The following is a 22,764-nucleotide window of genomic DNA, read 5'->3' on the forward strand; positions in this document are numbered from 1 at the left end:
CATGGGAACTTATTCCTCTGCTGAACTTCCTAAGGAAGCCAACCAACAAGATGACATTTTTTTACCCTCTGCTCTGATAACCAGCCTAGATGTGGAAGTTATTTGGGTTCATTTGGGATTTGTCCAGTGTCATCACCATCTGAGAGTTCAGGATATGCCCTCAGTGATCCTGAGGTGTGAGTTTCTTGTGCTGTGTAGGCTGTGTCACAGCCTGCTCCCTGTATGCACGCCCTCCACTTAGACTGTCTTCACGCCTCGCCTAGTTTTGCTCTTTAGTTCTACCATATGCCCCTTAGATTCATCCTTGGATTATTTCAGTTTTGTTTGGAAAATATTTACTAGGGAGATCTACTCTTTGACATTGAATATGGCAATGTAGATAATAATTTAGTAAAAAGTTAACTCTGGAAACATCAGTAAATTATGATTGCATTGTACTAGGGTCGTTGGTCATTTTAATTTAGCTTATAGTAGGAGAAACAGAAAGTAATGTTTTAGTCTGTACACTCCTAATATCACCGTGGGTTTTTTTGAGGATAGGCAGCAGATATTTTTCATCTCTGTGTCTCTACAGTTGGCAGAGAACCTGATCATAAATCAGTGTTATGGATGAATAAAGTTAATTCAATAGAAGTTATTCCTGATCACCGTCAGTACACATTTTAGTGCCCCATTTTCCATTCACATGCATGTCTATATAATGAACTCTTTGTCCTCAGGAAGGAGCCGAGGAGTGGAAGACGACATTGAGCAGCACCCAACAGGAGATGACCGTGATGGTGGACTCGATGGACAAGAGTTATGTCGAGCAAGGTGCAAACTGTGGCTAGACGTTCTGGTTCATGGACACGCACAATCTGAACGGGAGAGGTAAGAGCTGCACACCTTTCTTAGCTTCTGGTACATCTCTCTGGTTTTCCAGGATTCCAGATAGTACTGGGGGATCAAAAAACAAGTCCCTAAGGAATTCTTATGCCCTATTGGTTTCTCCTGTCCCTTTGAACGATCCTGAAAGCTTCTCTAATGTGCCACAGGTTGCTTAGGAGAGATGATGTTGTGAAGATGATAGGGACAGATCAGAGAGCACAGGAAGCCACAATTAAGTTTCTGTAAAGACGAGAGCAGTGACACGAAGGCTTCTCTCTCTCAACGAGGAAAGCACCTGCTCTCATCATCCTTTTTGTTGTTTAGAGCCTATTTGTAAGCTAGCCAGGTGTGGGATTACACTAGGGAAGCCTCTTATAAAATGGTTCACTAAATGGCAGTAACAAGTTATTGTTTGTTTATTTAGCTGACAGGTTCTGCCTTTATTATAGGCCTGTTAGTGTCAATTAATAAGTTAAACTGTATTTCCACTTCACAAGTCTTACATTTCCCACCAGGTGGTCAGCCCAGCTCAGCTCATACCTTCCCACTCCACCACTTGTGATCCAGGTACAAGGCATTATTTTAGGACACTAAGAATTAGGTTGATTATATGAAGTACAAAAGGAGTTGGGAGTACATGCCTGGTGATCTCTGAGACCTGAAGTAAATGCTGTGGTATGTGTCTAACTGTGGTTCACAGCTCTTCTGGGTTCAAGGTCAGAGGTTTCTTTACCACGTGAAATCCATGTCCACAAGCTTCCGCTTACCCTGGCTGCATAATCAAGATGTTGGTCAGCGTGGGGATGGAATAAAAGTGCAGTTACTAATACAAGTGCACATGGGCTAGGGGCCTCGTGACTGCAAGGAGCACAGAAATCCGGTCTCTGGGGGAAGAGGGCTGTTACCAGAGTGGACAGTCTGTCCTCATGTGCTGACCACCCATTTGGCTTGTTCTGGTTCTGCAGCTCTGCCCCTCCACTCCTCCTCTCTCCAGGCACCACATGGTCGGTGCCCGTGCCTTCTGCTGTGCCTTGCCTTTCCCCTACATTCAGCCAGACTTCCTAGAAAGGCTTATTCTTTCTGCTTGGAGTGGCTACCGTTGTCCGCCTTATCCCGCTTAGAGGCTCTACGTTTACTTCTTCTACACGCACTCCTGGCCCTTTAGAGGGGGAGTTCAGCAGACACACCTTTGACTCTGGGGGGCAGGATGGCACTCCTCATCCTTGGTCATTCTTCTTTGCCCTTTCATGTCATTTTCAGTGTAGATGACAGAATCTGGTACTTCAGTATACCACAAACAACATCCCATTTTGTCATTGAATTTTCTCTGCTTTATTGTAGCAAGTAGCATATTTTCCATTAAAAATATATATATTGGGGCTGACCCCATGGCTGAGTGGTTAAGTTCGCACACTCTGCTGTGGCGGCCCAGAGTTCAGATCCTGGCGTGGACATGGTACTGCTCGTTCAGGTCACATTGAGGTGGCGTCCCACATGCCACAAGTGGAAGGACCCACAACTAAGATATACAACTATGTATGGGGACGTTTGGGGAGATAAAGCAGAAAACAAAAAAAAAGAAGATTGGCAACAGTTGTTAGTTCAGGTGCCAATCTTTAAAAAGAAAAAAAAAAAAATGTGTGTATATATATATATATATATATATAAATATATATATATATATAAAATTCATTTAACTGCCAAAATAAAGCAACTTAGGATGCATTTCTTGTGGGCTGCATCCTTGTGGGTGAGAGAATATCTTCCCACCACAGACAAGGTTAGAATTTTTGTAGTGGTGATTGTTTGTTGAATGTCACTCTGAAAGGGACCACACAGATATATGTTCTCACTTTCCAGGATAACCCGTTAATGTTCCAAATTTTCTATTTCATGATGAAATTCCTCACAAATAAATTTATTTGGAATTACCTGTCCAGAGAGCAGAAACTGTCTACATTAGTAGTTTCTAGGCTTCTGAAGTTTGAACAACAGGGAGTATTTGCCTCTGGACAGGAAATTTAACTTGGCAGTTGCTTTTTAAAAAGTGAATGTATCTGTGGAAATCCACAAATGCTCATGCAAAGAGGACGGCTGCAGAAGCTGGCGCCAGCTTCCCTGGCTCATCTGCCATTGGGCATTATTGTGCGCCTCCCGTCAGTAAAGCCAATGGAAGAAAGATGGCAGTAGGCGGTCCATTTTCCTCCCACTCTGGAGCAGTGAGTAGATCTCATCGAATCCCATACATCGGGAGTGACCCACTGGTAAGCTTGGCATTATGCTCTCTTAATGTCTTGAAAATAAGCGAGCAGTTACTGGGGGAGGAAACTTGCAGGAAAAGTGTTCATTAGACCACTAGGCTTCGCATCCCAAACCTGTTACAAGTCTGGGGATGTTTGAGGTCTTTTAGGGTTGGAAGAAAGTGAGGGCAGTTGGGAGATGAGTAGCTTTTAGAAATAATACAGCAGGAGAAATGAGATCGGAGAATTTAGGAATAAGAATGAGCATGTTTGTGAGGAGGGCATCATCTGTCCACCAAAGCAAATGGGAGTCGTACACAAAAAGGGGAAAAATAGATACGTATGGCAGACGGGTGTAATTTTTACAGTAAAAGACAGAAGTAAATACCTTTCCTTTTTTAAAGGTGAAAATAAACAGTTATTTTGTATCTGCTTTGTGCATTTTAAGAACCACATAAAAATGTCGGCAGGTAATAGGCAGTTTTGCTAACCTCAGGTGGTCAGGGAGGAAGAGAATAACAGAAGGAAGAGGAATAACAGGGAGGAAGGAGGAGGGTATAACAATTAAATCTTGAGTGTTTCAGGGAAATATTTCAAAGAAATATGAGCATTTTTATAAGGATTGAAAAGACTAGTAAAACAATGTGTAGGCATGCAGCTTTCATCTTAAATATAGCACATGTGAAACATCACCTTTATTTTTCATAAACCAGGTCATAGCATTGTGGAAAGTTCTCTGAGTATCCAAAATATGGGGAAGGAGAGGATTTAATTTAGCAAACTACAAAAACATTGACATTCAGAATATTCTTCTAAAGCCATGTGTGACACATTTCCATACTCTTAGTTGTAAAACATCAGCTCAGAGGCCAGCTGATGGCGTAGTGGTTAAGTTTGAGTGCTTCACTTCGGCAGCCCAGTGTTTGCTGGTTCAGATCCTGGGCATGAACCTATGCACTGCTTATCAAGCCATCCTATGGTAGGGTCCTACATATAAAGTAGAGGAAGGTGGGCATGGATGATAGCTCAGGGCCACTCTTCAGCAAAAAAGAAAAAAAAAAAGAGGATTCGCAGCAGATGTTAGCTCAGGGCTAATCTTCCTCCAAAAAGAAAAAATCAGCTCAGTGTGATACTCAACTTTTACAAGCAAAGCTAGAAGTGAAAATAAAAATCTAATGCATTTCTCAATTCAAAATGGTGGATGTAGGATGGGTTTTTTTTCTTCCTTCGTGGCGTAAGAAAATCTTTTAAGTGGTAAAAGTGTTTGTCCTCTAAAGTACAAGAATTCCCCAGAGACAGTGGGGAATGGTAATATTTACCACGTAAACTTCGGTACATCTCTGCTGTTTCTTCAGTCAGGTCTACACCAGTGTGGTGTCCATGTAAGTGATCTCAGAGTGCCGTAATTTCAGGAATTAACCTCTCCACAGTCACTGATTAGCTTTTCTCTTGTTTACAGCTGTGTCTTCACCATCGTCCTTTACATTACAAACAAATAGACTGAGCACATCAGTGCCTAATTCCTATTACCAGATAACAGATTTTTCCATTGGTTCATCTCTTCATAACCCCTGAGCAGTCAGAATCAATCCGTGCTCACTTTGCTGCGCTTGAGCTTAACGTGTTGGATGTGTTGTAACCTGATGCTGTCTGTGGCTTTCTAAGGGAAAATCGGGAGGCCTTTCGTCAGTCATTTACTGTTCTTTCTCTCTACTTTCTCTGCATTGACCGTCTTGTGATGTATGACAGACCCATTTGTGCCATCTTCAGTTTTAGGTGAGAACATTTCCCTTGATCACAGTTTATTGCAGGAGCAATTTAGAAAGTCAGGGGCTACTCTGTAGGAGACTGGAGTTTTATTCTGTATGATACAGTGATTGTAAGCAGGACATGGGGGTGGTGGGGGGCATAAATAACAAAAAGACTTTTCTCCAAACAGTCTCCATTGATAAGAAGAGTTTGTCACATGTATGTTGGAAATGATACCAAAAGATTCAAATGAACAGTCCCAGTTCTAGTATTCTCCTTTTCTATGCACAGAATTTAAAGTCAGATCTGATGTCAGGGAAAAGCACAGTATGTCATCCCTCAGCTGTGTACTGCCAGGAGCTGAATTCTGTCCATGTGACAGCCATAAATGTGAAAATATCTTATTATTTTCATTTATTGCTAAGCACTAAAAACTTCAATGTCAAAAATAGCATATTTCTACTTGCACCACATGTTAATTCAGAAAAATTATCGCTAGAGTTTTCGCCTCCTAACCCTCCTCGGAGCCACTCAGGGCACCCCTAGCATTCCAAAGTGTCTGTCACACAGTGGAATTTTGAAGGAGCTGATGTTCTCAACAGCAAAATGAGAAGATGCACTTTATAATCACATGGTTTATTGTGTGTCAGACGTCACTAGAAATGAAATAAAATGTTAGCCCATTGGGGCAGAATGCATTGAAAATATGAAATGTTCACAGAAGGGAGTTAAAGAAAACAATCCTCTTTGTCCAGTGTAGAAAGGGTGAGGAGAAATGGCGTTACCTGGCTTTGATAACCAAAGAAGTGTGACCTACCTGTTGCATGTGAGATGCATAAACAACCCAACTATGTTCTCTTTCTGCTGCTAACTTTGCTGAAAAGGAGCACAACACAAACAACTTTAAGGTGTATAAGAATTCATTGTAACGAGAATTCCATCCTCAGCACTTTAATTTCTGCTTCCTAATTCTCTCTACAGGAGTTTACAGGCTCACCTTGTTTTATTGCACTTCGCTTTATTATGCTTCTCAGATACTGCGTTTTTCACAAGTCCCTCCACCAGCAAAAAGATTTTTGACTCACTGAAGGCTGAGATGTTGGTTGGCATTTTTTAGCAATCGGGTATTTTTTAATTAAGGTGTATACATTGTTTTTTTTACACATAACGCTATTGCATATTTAATAGGCTATAGGATAGTGTAAACACAACTTTTACATGCACTGGGAAACCAGAAAAATTCATGTGACTGGCTTTACTGCAATTGCAGTAGTCTGAAACAGAACCTGCACTATCTCCTAGGTATGCCTGTATATCTTTGCAAAATTGTTTTTCCCCCTGTGCTTCTCTTTTTTCTAAGTTGTTAATTCTAAGTTGTTACTATTTTTATATAGAGGGTGATTTTTTGTCCTTAGGGTGTTTACTGGGCTTAAGCAAGTTTGTTGCCTGAGGACAAAATGACCTCAGACAGCAGTTTAAGAATAGACATAAACCAGAATTTTTGAATTTGTATCAGTTTGAAGTCTAACAAACAAAGCCGCCCTTTTAATACCAACTATAAAGGAAAGAAGGCTACGTTTTTATTCTTCTCATAAGTGAGGGGCACAGGCTAACCTCAGGCACCTGACCAATGCAGTCTACATGCAGATGACATTTGCAGAAGCTTCTGAGAGGGAAAGATGATGATTTCTTTGTGTGCTGTGGCATTCATTCTGTGGTTCCTCTAGTAGATGTTCTGTCGTCGTGGGGGCTGTGAGTAGGGAGGGCTAAAACGTGCATTGTCAGAGGGAAGAAAATGTTCATATTTCATAGCGGGATTAAGATAAGCTTATTAAATATTTTTTAAAGTCACTGCTTTGTTATTATGAACACTAATGACATCTTTTAAAGTTGGTTAGGCTTCTTTACTGAGAGGGAGTCACTTGAACAGACAATTCAAGCAGCAAAAATTACACACATTGTGAAAAATAAGTCAGCCAGATTGACAAATAACTGTTATTATGTCTAGCTTATATATGTACCAAGGTAACAAATGGCAGTGCTCGAGGACTGTTCCTTCCACACTGTTAGGTACAAATGTGAATCTGAATTCAGGATTAGTGAGGTTGTCACTTGAAACCCTGGAAAAAAGATAAGGTCTGCCTCCCCTCTGGCACTTTGTGAGATTAGTACTATTATAATTTACCTTAAGACAAGAAGAAACGTTCTGTTGTGACTCCAAGCTCGGGCTTAACTCCTCTAGCACCTCCACCTTTTATTCTCACATGCTCAGGTACTCAGCCCTAATGGATAGAACTTTAGGATGCCTCTCCCTCGTTTTCTGGCAAAAAAATAATTGTAAAAAGAGAGATAGGTAGAACCACCCCTACCTCAAAAATATAGCACTCATTTCGATTCTAGATTTTTCAGCTGGTTCGTTGAAATTCAAGATAGTTTATTAAAGAATATAGGTAGAATTTGGTTAACTTGCTCAGGAAATGTAAATGAGAAAATGTGTCAAATACAAATAAGACTTATTTAGCCATGACTTGATTCATGGAAGTTGAAAAGGAATTAGGATACTATTTTAACCTCCTTTTTGTTATTGAGTGCTTAAATTAAACACATCCATCCTGACATGATGGGAGGATTGAGGCTTTGCCCTCTGACCACCTATGAATAGAAAACTCAACTGTAAAATTAAAGCAGAAAATAAAAACTACCTGGAATTTTTCACACAGTACTGTTGCTCCTGCCCTGTTGGCTTTTTCATCTCCTTTTTTCTCCTGATATGTGTCTTCTTAAAAGTGCCATTAAATGGTAAGTTCCCCCATTTGCCCCATGGAAAAGGTGTGGAGGGAATGGGGGCATGTGTCTTATCTGTAGATTCTGACAAAACCAGCTGGTTCTGCTCTGTGTTGGCCTGCATGTTAGCTCTTGTAGAACATTCCATGCATGAAGTGTGGGTCTGCTCTGCAATATTTTGTCAAGCTTTCTGATCCTGGAGCGTGCACAGTGACTCATCAGTCTAAAGTTCTGTTTTCTTTTTCCGCTTTGCTTCCATTTCATGTATCAAGTCCACATTTTCATTGCTAGCTTTATAAGCCAAACCATTTTGACCATTTTACTTTTGCTCACAGAACATTTGTACAGAGTTCATTTACTTCATCATGCAAACTAGTTAGCTTATCTTTGGAAGAATACGTGACTGGTTTTATCAGGTCTTGATGAAGTTTCAGATTGAAACTTCTATAAACGTTAGCACCCAAAAGCTAGAGGGTTCTTACCGCATAGTTTTGTGAAAGCAATATATCATTTAGACTGCTTTGTAAAAACAAAACTTTTTGCCTCATTCCTATCAGTATTGCCAGTTTCATTTAAATTTGTAAACATTGAACTTTTCCTCTTTGCTGAGCCATCGTAAGGATTATTGCAGCCATAGGTTGAGGGGATGTCAGCAGCAGCTTCTTAGCATTCTCAGTGACCCTGAGGTATCCCGTTAGTTCTCCCTCGCTTTCTCTCTACCTTCTTTTCCTAGATGACCACATGATGGCCACTGAGATGAGCACTTTGGTGCATTCCCACACTTAGAAGAATCACGAGCCGGCTGACGTGCGCTGACAGACTGGGAAGATTCACCCCGCTATCCAGGTGGTAGACCAGCGTCAACATCACACAGATGAAGTGTGTAGAGGGCTGCGGCTTAAAGGAGGGATATGAAGTGACCATGAGCTTCGGGCCAGGGCTCCTTCTCAGCCCTCCGGGGCCTGATGCCAGGGACTGTGCTCCCAGCTTATTCAGCCAGCAGTGGGACCGCATGAAGGCTGGCAGGAAAGGACCAGACATTTCATCCATGGATCCATTTCCTTCCGGCTGTAAGACTTATTACCTGGAAGCTAAGTAAGTATGTTAAATGGAACAAGGATGACCACTTCACCTTTTTCATATTCCATATAAATTTGTAATGAAAACAGAGGCTTACTACGAGGCTCTCTTTCCCATTCTTGATCACCTTTCTTGGCTTTCCCATAATTATGATTTTTGTTTGTTTGTTTGTTTTTTTGAGGAAGATCAGCCCTGAGCAAACATCTGCTGCCAATCCTCCTCTTTTTACTGAGGAAGAGTGGCCCTGAGCTAACATCCGTGCCCATCTTCCTCTACTTTATATGTGGGACACCTACCACAGCATGGCTTGACAAGCGGTGCCATGTCCGCACCTGGGATCTGAACCAGCAAACCCCAGGCCGCCAGAGGGGACCGTGTGCACTTAACCACTGCATCACCAAGCCGGCCCCATATAATTGTGATTTTAATCCTAATAATTTTGTGGTAATTACCTCAGAAAGAAACTGTCCACTTAAAACAATTTTAGACCAACCATGATGTCATGTGGTGGAGATAAGACAGCAGTAAAGGGACTGGCTAGTGTCATGGCTATGGCAGTTGTTATTGTCCTGCCAGCCCAGAGAGCGTGTTGCTGTGCTGGGATCTAGCACGGACAGCTTTTGGGGGCATTTCCAGGAGCAGTGATGTTCTCTCACCATATTTAAAATGGAGGGCCCACCCCTTTCACAGCCTCTGTCATTAGCTAATGCTGTTGGAAAGTCATTCAAGAAATGAAGAGAATTAATTGATTTAAAGAAGTCTGATTCAAAGAAGCACACCAGTACCTGAGTGTGTGTGTCTGTTGTGTGTGTGTGAGAGAGTGAGGCGGGGGGGGGGGGGGGGGGGGGGGGGTTGGGGGGTGGAGAGAGGGTTGGATTTCTTTTTACCTTATTAAAATTAGTTACAGTCATTGGTGAAGATAAAGTAGCAGGCTTACAGTAAAAATAGGGTTATACAGATGTGTGGTTTTTTTAAGTCTTAGAAGGTGTTTCTGGTCCTGTATCTACCTAGTAACTAGCTCACAGCTGGGAAACATCTTGTCTGGAATTAGAGTATTTTTGAAATCAATTCCTACCACCTCCATAGCCTATGAGTTTCAAATTTTGCTTTTTTCTCCTCTTTGGTGCACACTCGTGATACTTCTTTTTATGCCCCAGAAGCTGCGTTGTCTTGGGTTTAGCTCTATCTCCAAGCTTAATTGCCAAAGATTTGTTACAGCAGGCAGAGCCATGCCACTGCTACACTTCTTTTCAGACTAGGTCTGTTGGTTCAATGCAGACAAATAGACACACTTTGCTCTCCTGACATGTGCATCCTTGTATGTTGCAAATGACCTTAGTTCAGAAGACAGCAAAGCCAAGGAAACTCAAACCAGGCCCCAAGGGTTTGATTTAAGTCCAGAAAATTTCAGATGAAGTTCTTCATTTTAGCAACACTGAGAATCTTAGATTTACCTATAGCAGTTTAACGTATACTTAGTGAAATTGACTGCCTTTGCATATTTCCTCATGCACTTTTAAAGGCAGCTGAGGAATTAATAGGATTAAGACTGCCAAAAGCATTAATATCTTATTTAACACAAAGTTAGGTATTGAGAAAATATTAAGCCTAATGAATAGAGATGATATAGTTCTGGCCAGTATTCTGATTGCAGATATTGCTCAAATATTTATTAAAGATGTTAATGTTAAAGAGTTTAGTTACAGACTCAAATAACAATTCATAAAATAACCTCAGTCCAATTTTTCTTGGACTATTGTAAAATATCTACCTTGGGACTTCCCATAACACACCATAGATGGTGCATATTTGGAAGTATGCAAAAAAAATTAACAAGGTGGCATGCTGGAGCTGTCTCTCCTGTCTTGCGAGAGCCTATTGTGCACATGTCTTTCCAGCCTCCGTTCAATGACATCATACTGCGAGTTTGAGATTGGCTGTGATGGGAGTATGTATATCATGGAAGTCAGCAAGTGCTAGAAAGCAGGACTTTTTCTTTTCTATGGAGATCCTGGTTTACCAGTGTACTGCTGGGAACAAACCTATAATTGACTGAAGAATTCATTCAATCTGGTGGAAATGAGGTCTCTAAATAGAAGTTTGTTGGGTTATAATAGGAAAATACATGTTATTCTTTGCATGCACGAGGTTAGCAATTGCAATTTATTTTTTGTTTTTTCTTGCTGGGAATTGCCTTAGATGGGGTTCCCCAGCAGCAGACACCGAAACAGAGATTTGGATGCAAGTGATTTGTTAAGAAAGTTCTCACAGGAGAAACTGGTTAGAGTAGGAGAAGCAAGTGGGAAGGATCCAAGCCATGTCGGATTTCAGGTGACTTTTTACCTTTGGCCTGATCCAGCAGGGAGCCTTGGAGCCTAAGGTTGCATTGCAGTCTTGGTCCTGCCTCTCTGCATGGCAGGCTTTCTCTCACTTCAGTGATCAAACTGCCTGGCTGTGGGCTGCTCAGGGGCCATAAACTCCCAGGTCCTTCCAGCTCTCTGCACATCTAGTTGAAGTGGCTCCAGTGGCCCAAAGGTAGTCTTCTAAAGAAGATTGCAGAAGGCAGGGGACAGTCTTGTGTCCTGAGAATATGGTCAGAGCAGCGACAACATCTCCTCCAGGGTAGCACCTGGAGGTTGAGATGGATTTATTCACATTCCTTGGTTCTTGGCCTGTTATCATCACTGGTCTGTGCAAGTCCCCTGTTTCATTTTTCCTGCTTTATCCCCAATCCCTACTCCATGTGCCCTCATAAGTACCCACTCTAATGTGTTGGAGATCAATACCAATTACAACATGTGGGCACATTTGAAGGTTACAGGTACCTGGGATGGTGGTGGGGCGAGTGTTGCAGTAATTCAGGTAGGCTCTTGTTTTAGGAAGGCTCCCACACAGGCCCAGAAAGGAGAAAGAGCAAGGCAGAGACTCATTCCCTGGGAATACGGGAAGTACATCCTGCTGCAAAGGTTGGCCCAGGTGACTCTGGGACAGAGACTGGACCGTCTGCATCACAGTGGGTCTGCAGGGTATGGCCTGCTTTGGCAGAATTCTGGCAGCTGTCAAGAGCAGTTCGCCCACCCAATGTTGGGAATGGTAGAGGAAAATTTCAGTGCTCTCTGTGGGAGCCAGGCATGGCTTTGGTCAGCATTAGAATCATGTTCATAGCGGCGGCGCTCTTTGCCTTCAGCAGCCCCCTGTAGGGAAGCAGCATTGCGAAGAAACTTCGGAGGTTCCCAGTCCTGGACACCACAACACTACTGCCTGAGTCACCATCCAGTCCCGGGAATCAAGTCAGACTCCACGAAGGACATCAGGGAGTGCTGAGCCCCTAGAACTGAATGGATAGTCAGCTCATTCTTAGCATAGTGGTTTCCGGGAGTGCCTGGTAGCAAAGAAGACTCAGGAGCAAAGGGTTGACACATGTGGGAACTTCATTCTATTTGTTAGGAGATAGTTTATTATGGAAGCAAGAAGACTGAATTCAAAACCTGCTCAGTGGTCAAAACCTCTCCCTGACACTAGAAGAGTTGGCCAGCTCTTCTGTGGACGTCCAAAGCAAGTTCGGTTCGGCTGTGGTTGCTTAACTCACTGGCCAAGGTGGTTTTAGACAATCATATAGCCCTTGATTATCTATCTACTGCTGAGCAAGGAGGTGTCTTTGTACTGGCAAACACCTCCTGCTGCAGATGGACAAATGCCTCTGGGGAAGGCCAGTCTGGGGCAGAGGCAGCACCCAGAGTGCTCTCCTCCCAGAGCTGATGTCTGCCCTTCGGGAAGGAAGGGCCAGGACAAGGAGCTGCCCTCCAGTGGACCTTCCCTGGGACTCCATCAGTCCCTCGCCCCGACTCCCCTTCCCAAATCTCTGCCATCTCCTGCCTCCTGCTCACCTCATCCCATCCCCACCCAAGTTGTCCACATTTTACAGATGAAGGAACTGGGGACTCGGAAGAGGTGAGCAGCTCCGGATCACACCCCCAAACTCAGGTCCCGACCCCTCCAGCCTCTAGGAGGCTGCTGTGTCCAGGGAGCTGGGGTACAGGTGAGCCAGATCTGAGCAGCTGAGCAGAGGATGTACCCAACGCTGGGATCACACAAGTGCACCCTGCACCCTCTCATCTCTGCCCCTCAGACCGTGCCCAGTGCAGGAGACCTGGGATCCCCAGGTAACAGAAAACAAGTGTGAAATGCTGCCTCTGCCTATGGGAAGGCCGGCCCAGAGGTTCAGGTCTCACACAGTGCCCACCTCCACTTCAGACCCTTCACCAAATGTTGCTCCTCAAACCATACCTCCTCTCGGTCTTCACCGTCTGATAACCAACATTTATCACATTAACACCAGCTCTGAGCCACTTTCCTCAGGTCCCAGTTACCTAGACTCCACCACCCTCCCCACTGGCTCATAAAACCAGCAGCCCTCCAGACTGCTTATACATTGTCCAAGTCATTCTTAAGTTCACCTCCCTGCCCAGACCCAGCCTTCTTGCTGACTTTCCTCAGTTTAGGCCTGGTTGCTGTGAACACATGTGCTTTAAACACTGCCCCTGGGCCACAGCTCCAGGCTCTCCTCCCCAGCCATAGGGCCCAGCTTACTGGGATCCAAACCTTACCTAAGCTCCAGCCCACAGTCCCTGGAGCTGAGATGGACCGTTGCCTGGGAGGGGGCGAGCCTGGTACCTTGGCATCCTCCTCCATCCTTGCCGCCCAGCATCCAGTTCATCACCAATTCTAAGCTGTGTTCTTGGAGTCAGCCACCTTCCTCCATGTCCACAGACACCCTGCAGTCTCTAAGACTCACCTGTTCCTGCTCTGCCTTGCTCTGTCTATCCAGCCCACACCTACAGCAGCCAGAGCAAATCCCCCCTTTCTCCAACCCTATAGAGCTTCCGTGGCTCTGAGTATGCAGCCCACCATCCTAGCCCACTCTCTCCAGTCTCTCACCTGCTGCCCTCACCCCATACCACCTCACCCGGAGACAGGGAATGTATCGCACGCCTCTGGCCTCTCTCCACCCTGGTCTTACCCCTAACCTTTGCCTAGCAAAGGCCTGCATCAGACAGGAACCTGCAGTTGAGAGGCACCTGCTGCAGTGGCTGGAGTTTGAAGCCAGACATCAGAGTCCAAACCCAAGTTTTGCCACTGTGAGTTCTTGGGCCAGAAATAATCTATGCAGTGTGAACACTCTGCTTCTGCTTTCCTTAATGTCAGAATGGCGCCCACCTTGGCTTGGCTTTGAATTTTAGAGGAGGCAACATGCGTGAAAAGTATTGATGGGGAAGAGCAGGTTGTGCTCAGTGTCAGCTCTCTTTAAGTCACCAACACTTTCTCAGAGTCATGGAGACCCCTGCCTACCTCACAGCTCTGTTCTGAGCGTCACGTTAGACACTTGCCCTGTTGAGACCCAACCAGCTGGAGAACGTGAGTACTCCTATGGTGGGTACAGTGAGTGTGATCCCAGGCTGTACATCACAGTCACCCAGGGACACCTCTTTTGTATTCCAATACATTTATTTAAAACATATATAATGAAGCTCATGCCACCTCCACTCAAGGAGGTGACCCACTTTCTGCTCCAGCTCCACTTCTATGCCCATTTGGGATGGGTGTATGCAGGGACATCATTCTTTCCTGCTTTGAAAATGCTGCCTGGAAGGCAAAAGGTTCCAGGAATCCCCACATTTCGCCATAGAAGCTCTTCAGTTCATGGACCTGGGCCTGCAGTTGACACCACTGCTCAGCCTGTTCTTGAACACCCACTCCCACCCCCTCCAATTGGGAGTACCTGTCCTTAGCCTGAAGGAGCTCACCGCAGGACTCCTCTGCCCTCAGGGCCTGGGTCTCCTCTGGATCTTGCTCATAAGCCCCCTCCTCATGTCCTGCTGTGTCCAGGAGGCCTGGTCCTCTGGCACATCTTTCCTTTCCAGAATTTTCATGGACAGCTCTTCCCATTTACAGTTGTTCTCTTGTTCTAAGGCATGGCAGCCTTTGCTCCCTCTGAACAAGAGAACTCCCCAGAAGAAAAAGGCTCCCCAAGTGATATGCCACCAAGACATCAGGCTGAAGTCAGCCCCAGGCCAAAGGTCTTCAGGCCATGAGCCCAGCACCTTAGCACAGTGACCCACGAAGGGGACTGCGCTCTGAATGGCTCCAAACACTGCCAGGCCTTGGCACCCAGCTATGAAACTAACGTTTCTGAGCCCACCTCTAACAGAGGCAGTAACCTCTGCCTTCACAGACAGCCCCTCACCTGGAAATCCACCTGGAAGATAGATTTCCACCTGGACTGGTAGCTTCAGATTCCTCTTATCTGGGTCAAGATGCCCCACTTTTTTGTATGCAGGTTGTTTCTGCTCCATTTCCTGGCCTTCCATCTGTTTTACAGATTGAATCTTGGTGCTTTGGGGAGTGGCTGCTGGGACTTGTTCTTCCTGTTCTGGTGGTTTGGGCAGCACTGGAGAGCCAGGGACATGGCCAGGACCAAGACTGTCAGGAGGCAATGAGAAGTTTCTGAGGCCACTCTCCTCACTCTGCGACTTCTGGGCTCAGATTTTCAGTTCTTGATTTTCTCGTGACGGGGTGGACAATGACTAGTATAAGGTATTTTTCCTCTGCCAGGTAGCAGCATCTTCCTGCCAGCTTCCCTGGTCCTGGCAGAGGTGCTGACAGCCACAGGAAGACGAGGACTCGGGGAACATCCACAGGAAACTTGGGGCTAGACACCTGATGTGCAACTGGGTGAGGTCCCAAAGGACAGGGCTTGGGGGTTGACGGCTGCCCTTTGCTGTGCTGGGTGAGGGGCCTGGCAGTTGGCTGGGTATCCTGGGGACTGTATTGCCTCTGTTGAGCTGGGTTGGGGCCTTGCAGTTGGCTAGGTGTCTGGGGAACTCATTCGTTCTGAACTGAGCTGGGTTGGGGGCTTGCAGTTGACTGGGTGTCCTGGGGACCTGTTTGCCCTGTGCTCAGCTGGGGTGGACAGCTCCTGGTAAGCCAGGTGTCCGGGGTACTTTTTTGCCCTATGCTCAGCTGGGTCAAGGGGCTCACAGTTGACCGGGTGTTCAGGAGACTGGCCCACCCTGTGCAGAACTGTGTTTCAGTGCCGGAGGTCTGGGAGGGGCCCTCCCCCACTGGGTGAGGTGTGGATCCATGAGGCACCAGGTGCAGGTGTGGGGCCTCCTGGGACTACACAAAGGTGCATGGGGACATAAAGGTGGAACACAGAGTATGAGAGGTGTGAGAGGCCCAGGGCAGTATGAGGTCGGGGCTGGAGGCACACTGTTGTCTGGGGTGGAGAATTCAACTGCAAACACTGCACAGAGCAGGAGGAACTGAAGCAGAGGTGCCATCTCTTTCCTCAGTGAGGCCTTGGGAGAGCACCCAGGTTTAATAACTGCCATGTGTGTCACAGTCCCTTCTCGGGACATCACAGCAGCTTCCTGGCCGGTCACCAGGCGACTCTCAGCTGGGTCTTGCTAATGCAGTCAATCATCAGGCAGCTCACTGGCCAATCACCAGGCAGCTCTCACTGTGGCCCTCCTGACATCATCGTCCAGAGGCCATCTCCCCTTCCCTACAGGGTGGACTGGTGCCCTTGTGGGCCCTTAGCCCCTTGCAGTGCTCTGCTTGCTCTCCCTCATTGCAGAGACTTCATTTCACAGGTGGAGCACCTGAAGGTGGGGGCAGTGACTCGCCCACATGGGGCATCCAGACCTGGTGTTCCCAGGACCCATGCAGATCTGAAGGCCGCAGAGCCAGCTGTTCGTCATGTGTTGTGGGTCCTCCCTGGGGTCCTGTCCATTGGCAAAGCTCCACCCAGGGGTTTCCACAGTGACCATAAATGTCCCTGGATGCTGAGGCTGCACCTGCTCCCTTTGCTGCCACAGTTTGTCCCCTCTGATACCAGTTTTAGGACAGGACCTCTGGGAAAGGGAGATGGAGATGGAGTGCAGGGTGGTGGACTACAGGCGGCCTGGGGCGAGGACAGAGGAGATGAGACTTCAAGAAGAGGAAGGGTCCTCATGCTGAGAGTCCAGGGCAACAGAGGGAGTAGGCTACCCATCTGAGAATGTGGAAGTACCTTCCTGGACAGCACCCCATCACTCCTGTGCAGTTGTCTGCCCCTTCCCCATCCCTGTGGTCATCACTGAAGAGTTTTGCCCTGCTTGCTGCTGGCACCACTACACCCCATCTTCATTTTCAGTGACTTCTACATCCACGACAACATTCCACTCTATACCTATACTTTTGGTCCTTGACCTTCTTGCCTCCTGTTGCAAATGTTGTTCGTATTTTCCCCAGCAGTCATTTTCTTTCTTCTACACTGAGTGACACTAATACTAATAAGTAAAATGCAAATTGTTCTGGTCTCCTGATGCACATGGGCTCAGAGAAAGTAGGCCCATTGCCAGGGAATGGATCATGACTGGACTAAATCAACCATGGTCCTCCGCTTCCTCTTTGTTAGGATTGGTTGAGGGTGAGGAGGGCATTTGACCCAACTGTGGCCACTAGAGCCTGAGCAGATGTCTGCTGTGGGAGGCAGGAGGTGTTTGGGAAAGTTTTGTCTCTTTAATTAAAGAAAGGCAGATGGTTGGAATCAGTCATCGCTCTCTGCCTTTGACCTGGTAGAGTGAATATGTGATGTTAGCAGCTGTAGCAGCCAAAGTGAGCCCATGAGGAAAGAGGTAAAGAGAATCCCAGAGGAGCTGATGCCAAGGCTGCCCCTGCTGACAGGGTGCATTCATCAACCCTGGACCCTCCTTGTTGGTGACATCATGACCACCTGCGTTGAAGAATTTCTTTGGCTAGAAATTCTATGATATGAAGCTGAAGGCGTCATAGCTGATCCATTTCATCCCCAGAATAATATAAATATCTTATCTAAATATTTCTTGTGCCAATTCCACTTTCTAACTACAAAAATTTGTGTTTATCCTGATGAGACATAGGCCATTGTAGGTCAAAGTCATATCTCCTTCCCTTTGTATCCTCCAGTGTCGTAGCATCTTGCTTACCTCATAGTCAGTGCTAAACATGTGTCATGAATAAAAGTATGTGATGAATGGTTTACAGTTTGGGCCATCAACAGAGCACAGCCCTTCACCCCGACCAATGTATTTGTTAAAGTAAAACAAAACAAGCAAAAAACAACAGGGAGATCAAGAACTAAACGATTCAGTGTACTCTGTGTGGTCACTGCTGTGAAAGCAAGCCAGAGGACAAGTCTAGGCCTGGCCCAGAGGAGGGTGGATCCTGAAGATGAAGGCCTGTGGTCCCCGCATCCCTGCAGATGAGCTTCTCATGGGATAAGCCAGTAAGGTGCTGGCAGTTGTTCAGGCAGCTTCTATAATCTTAATGCACACACCCTCTCCTTCTTCTTCCTTACGGAGTCGTGCACCCATCCTAAGAAGACTAGTCTCTTGGCTCCCTTGAGCCCTGGTGATGTGATGTGACAGTTTTGAGTAGAAGGGCTGTGTGGGATTTCTGAGGAGGATCTGGAAGTGAGGCAGCAGCCCCTTTGCTGCCATCTCTCCGTCCTCCTGCAGGTATGGAGTGCACGTGTGACGGCTGGACCCCCTCAGGTGGCGCACCGAGGATGGAAGCCATAGAAGGTGATGGAGCAGAAAGATGGAAACAGGGCCCTAATCTTAGCATGCAGAATCTAGACTTCTTTCTATGAGAGAGAAGAATTTCACTTTCTTTTTTCCCAGTCATTGTTATGTCGGCATTTTGTCATATGCAGATACACTGATCCCCAACTGATCCAGGGCCCCTTCTCAACTCCACGGCTCCCCAGGGAGGGAGCCTGCTAGGCCTGCACCTCCTGAGCAACTGCTGTGGTCCCAGGAATGGGGCTCCTCACCTCCCACACTCACAACTCCTAAAGGCCCCTTCTCTTCAGCAGTTCCCAGAACTGGCCCATCTCCTTCACGCCACTGGGCCTCTCCAGGTGCTCCTCCTTGCCCTGGAGTGTCAGCCTCCCGGCTAGCCCTGCCCATCATTCCACTCTCAGTCATCTCCAGGGTGCCCTCCTGGCCCCCCACTAGCTCTGAACCTCCCCCCCCCCCCGCCTTCTTCTTCAGTGTCCTGTGACACTTGTGATCACATATATGTTTGTGGATCCATCTGATTAATGTCTCCCTTCCCCATGACACTGAGCAACCTGAAAGCAGGCAGCTCCGTTTTGTTCCCCTCTGTATCCCCAGTCCTGAGCACGGTCCCTGCACACAGAAGGTGCTCACACATGCCGAGTCGTGGCCTCAGGAGCCTTAGGGTTTCTGCTTCTGTGAGGGTCAACATGCTCCTTGTCAGCAAAGGCAGTGCCGAGCAAGGGCATTGGCCTCAGTCAGAAAGCCCAAGCATGGATTTTCTGCCCAACCCCTTTCTCACTGTATAAGGTAGGAAACCTGAAATTAGGGTTAGGGTTAGGGTTAGGTGACCCCTATGGCCTGAAATAGGCATGATGAGAGACCCAGCTCCTGGGGCTGTGGGGAGAATTCCGTGAAGAGCACGTGAAAATGTTTGGCTCCCTCGGTGCCTGGAAAGGAACTATAAATTATTAGTTATCCAGCCTTTAAACTTTCCTAGGAAATAATTTTTTTGAGGCTAGCCAGATTCGAGGGTTGAGGAGGAAGAGAGTGGGAGTGGAACAAATACAAAAGTTCACTTTTAAGGCAGTAATTTTTAGATAATTGATATTTCGCCTCCCTCCCTGCCACGACCCGCCTCCTTGCCCATCATAGCCCCGAGGTGGACATAGACATAACTCTGGATTCCCTTTGCCCAGATCCTTGCTAGCTCAAGGACATTCTTTCACTTTCCGTTCTTCGAGGTGGCTGATGACAGAGGTTGCGGGGTAGTCCACCAGCCTGTCCAGTGTCCAGCAGGGTCTCGGGATGCACAGTGACTGCACCCCACCTTACTGTCTGCTGCCTGGAGATGCCCTTCCTCTCCTCCAGAAGACACAGGCTGGAGATCCTGTGGGGCTGGACCCCAGATGGGTGAGGTCATTAGGGGCGGCAGCATGTGGGGCAGTTAGGGTGGGCACTGAGAGCTTGAGGTGGGCAGAGATGACTGAGGGCCAGCGTGGAGGATGGCGTAGCAAGGAAGAGGTTCCTCAGTGGGACAGACCATGGGCACAGTCTGAGGAGATGCAGACCCAGGGGCACCATGAGAGATCTGTCCGAATTGGCTCAACTACAGCTAAGCAGTGGGTGGGGGAGACATCAGGGATTGGTAGGTGGTCTCTCAATGCTGCTGGTGTGGGTGGACCCTAGGAGAGAGACTGGGGTCACTGGGCGGCACTGGAGGAGTTGAGGTGAGGGCCCTTGGGTTCAGCTGGGACCGGCCAAAAGGCAGAAGAGGCGCAACTATGAGGGCCAGTCATCTGAGGGCATAGGCGGGGCTCTCCTTGGCGTTACAGGCCTTTCTATGCCAAGCCCATAAAAACTCCTGCTGATCTTTCAAGACTCAGCGCAGACAGCCCTCCTCCCTGCTCTCCCAATCCTGTACATTGCAAGCGTGTACAAGCAAGTGCAAACTACCTACTGGGTACCAGCTAGATTGAGAGTTTTAGAGCAGTCCGTGCACCCACCAAGGTCACATTCTTGGGGCGCAGACACCGATCCAATGAAGCAATTGCAACGATTCTAACATTGTGTGAGGAGGAGCAAAGTGAGCTCAGGGGATGGACAAAGAGGACTGGGTGACAGGCTATTTGCGTGGGGAATACCCTCTCTGCAGGGATTATAAGGGGACCAAAGCACATAGAGATGGGGAGGAGCACTCCAGGGAAGGTGACCAACAAAGGAGGGGGTGACACACAGGCCTGAGGGGCTCCTGAGGGTGGGGCAGGGCAAAGAGCTTGCATCTTGGAAGCCACAGGAGGTTCCAGCAGGGCCAGGCAGGATGCAGCGGATGGTTGTGCCTAGATTCAGGTTCCTGCAGGGAGAATGGCAACTCGGCCACAGCGGGCCTTGGCCACAGTGATGGGGGCTTGCCTGGGAAAGGGGGATTCAGGATGACACTGGTTTGGGGTGTGAGCAAGAGGGAGGAAGAGGCCACTTGCTGAGTCAGGGATGACCGTCTCTGTGGGATTTGTGCAGCGTTGTCGTACAGAGCCCAGGCCCTTTCTCTGCCCACCTCCCACTGCTGTGCCTTGTGCCCAGCACAGCCCCTGCCCTTGATGCTTAGAGAGGCCCAGTGGTCATCCTTATCAAATGGGTGGGCGATAGACAGAGTCCCCATCTTCCATCCCACTCTGCTGCCTGTTCTTTTAACTCATTTTGTGTTTTTAGCAACATTTGTGTTGCTCTGATTCAGAAATTACTAGATGTTCACTCCATTTTCCTGTGGCCAGCAGGACAGAGGCTGCCTCAGGGCCATGAGCGCAGATGGCTGAGGAGCAAGGGGGACTGGCAGGAACAATCGGGACAGAAACAAGGGAAGGATGTCTTTCTGCGGAGCTGTGGGAAATACAGTTTACTGCAAACATATTGTCTAAATGAGTTCTATTTTAAATTTGCATTGGGAAATCTGAAATTCAAAAACAGAATACTGAAATATTAGCTTTACTTCTGTGATTTGGCCCCAGAGTGTGAAATGCTGCCTCTGCCTGTGGGAGGGCCGACCTAGAGGTCCAGGTTCCACACAGCGTTTACCGCTACTTTAGATCTTCACCATTGTCTCTCCTCAAACCGCACCTCCTCCCAGTCCTCACCATCTGACACCAACATATATCACATTAACACCAGCTCTGAGCTGCTTCCCCTCAGGTCCCAGTTACCTGGACTACACCACCCTCCCCACTGGCTCATGAAAGCAGCAGCCCTCCAAAACGTTCAGACATGGTTCAAGTCCCCCCTCAAGCTCACCTTCCCCCCATGAGACTCAGGCTTCTTGATGACTCTCCGATGTTTAGGCCTGGTTGCATGTGCCTTGAGCACCGGCCCTGGGCTCTCCACCTCCACCTCAGCCTGAGCTGCAGGCAGGCCAAGCTCATTGGGATCTGCACCGCACCTGAGCTCCAGCCTACCGTCCCTGGAGCTGAGGGGGACCATCACCTAAGAGGGGGCTGCTGCGAACCTTGGAGGGTGCACATTTGCATGTCCCACATATAGGACAAAGACCAAAGGAGCAAATAAACCAGAAGAGTTTGAGTTGAGCTCAAGGAGGTCGGCACAAACCAGAACATGCAGAGCCAGCCCTTAACCCAGATGAGGAATTTGAATTTTATGCATAGAAAGAACATCTGACCACAATTGACATCTATGTCTGGATCAAGCTCAGAAACATCACTGGCCGTTTAACTTAACTCATTGGTCAGTCCAGCCATCTAATTCAGCTCAGCACAGGGCGAAAGAGTCTCCTAAACGTTAGGCTGACCTTAAGACCTCTGATCAGCTCAGCACAGTGCGATCAACTCTCCCAAAGATTAGGCTGACAGGGAGCCCTCTGATCCAGTGCAGCATGAGGTGAATGAGTGTTCAAACGCCTAACCAAATGCGAGCCCCCTGACTCTGCTCAGCACAGGGCAAACAATCTTCCTGACACCCAGCCAACTGCAGCTTCCTGATCTAGCTCAGCACAAGATGAACGAAGACCCTGGACTCCTAGCCCTCCAGGATCCCTCCAGTCCAGGTCAGCATAGGGAGAATGAGTCCCCCAGACATCTAGTGGGAGGCCTCTGAACTACCTCCGTGTAGGGTAAATGTGTCTTCCAGACACCTGCTTAAATGTGAGTCCCCTGACCCAGCTCAGCACAGGGAGGGCGCAAGTTTGCATGTCCTGCGTATAGGACAAAGGCCAAAGGAGCAGGTAACCTAGGAGGAGAAGAGTTTGAATTGAGCTCAATGAGTTAGGCACAAACCAGAACACGCAGAGCCCTTAAGCCCAGACGAGGAACTTGGATTTTATGCAGGGGAAGGCATCATCTGACCACAGTCCATATCCAAGTTAGCATCAAGCTCAGAACCATCATTGGTTTAACTTAACTCACTGGCCAGCCCAGCTATTCGATCCAGCTCAGCAGGTGGCACCTGAGTCCCCCAGA

The 22,764-nt window shown here is 47.3% G+C and overlaps 1 long non-coding RNA gene across 5 annotated transcripts in view; it reads left to right on the top strand.

Moving 5' to 3' along the window:
• Nucleotides 1-22,764, top strand: part of LOC138915277 (uncharacterized) — a 46,870-nt gene that overhangs the window by 9,693 nt on the left and 14,413 nt on the right. For 2 of the 5 annotated variants that reach the window (XR_011420977.1, XR_011420979.1), the window contains exons 3-4: nt 720-870; nt 8,374-8,816. This is a non-coding gene — a long non-coding RNA (uncharacterized lncRNA). Of the gene's footprint in view, nt 1-719; nt 871-8,373; nt 8,817-8,901; nt 9,494-22,764 lie in introns of those variants that run through there. The other 3 variants (XR_011420978.1, XR_011420980.1, XR_011420981.1) reach the window with 3 other exon arrangements.

The sequence above is a fragment of the Equus caballus genome, chromosome 8, assembly GCF_041296265.1.
Source record: "Equus caballus isolate H_3958 breed thoroughbred chromosome 8, TB-T2T, whole genome shotgun sequence".
Classification (NCBI taxonomy): Eukaryota; Metazoa; Chordata; class Mammalia; order Perissodactyla; family Equidae; genus Equus; species Equus caballus.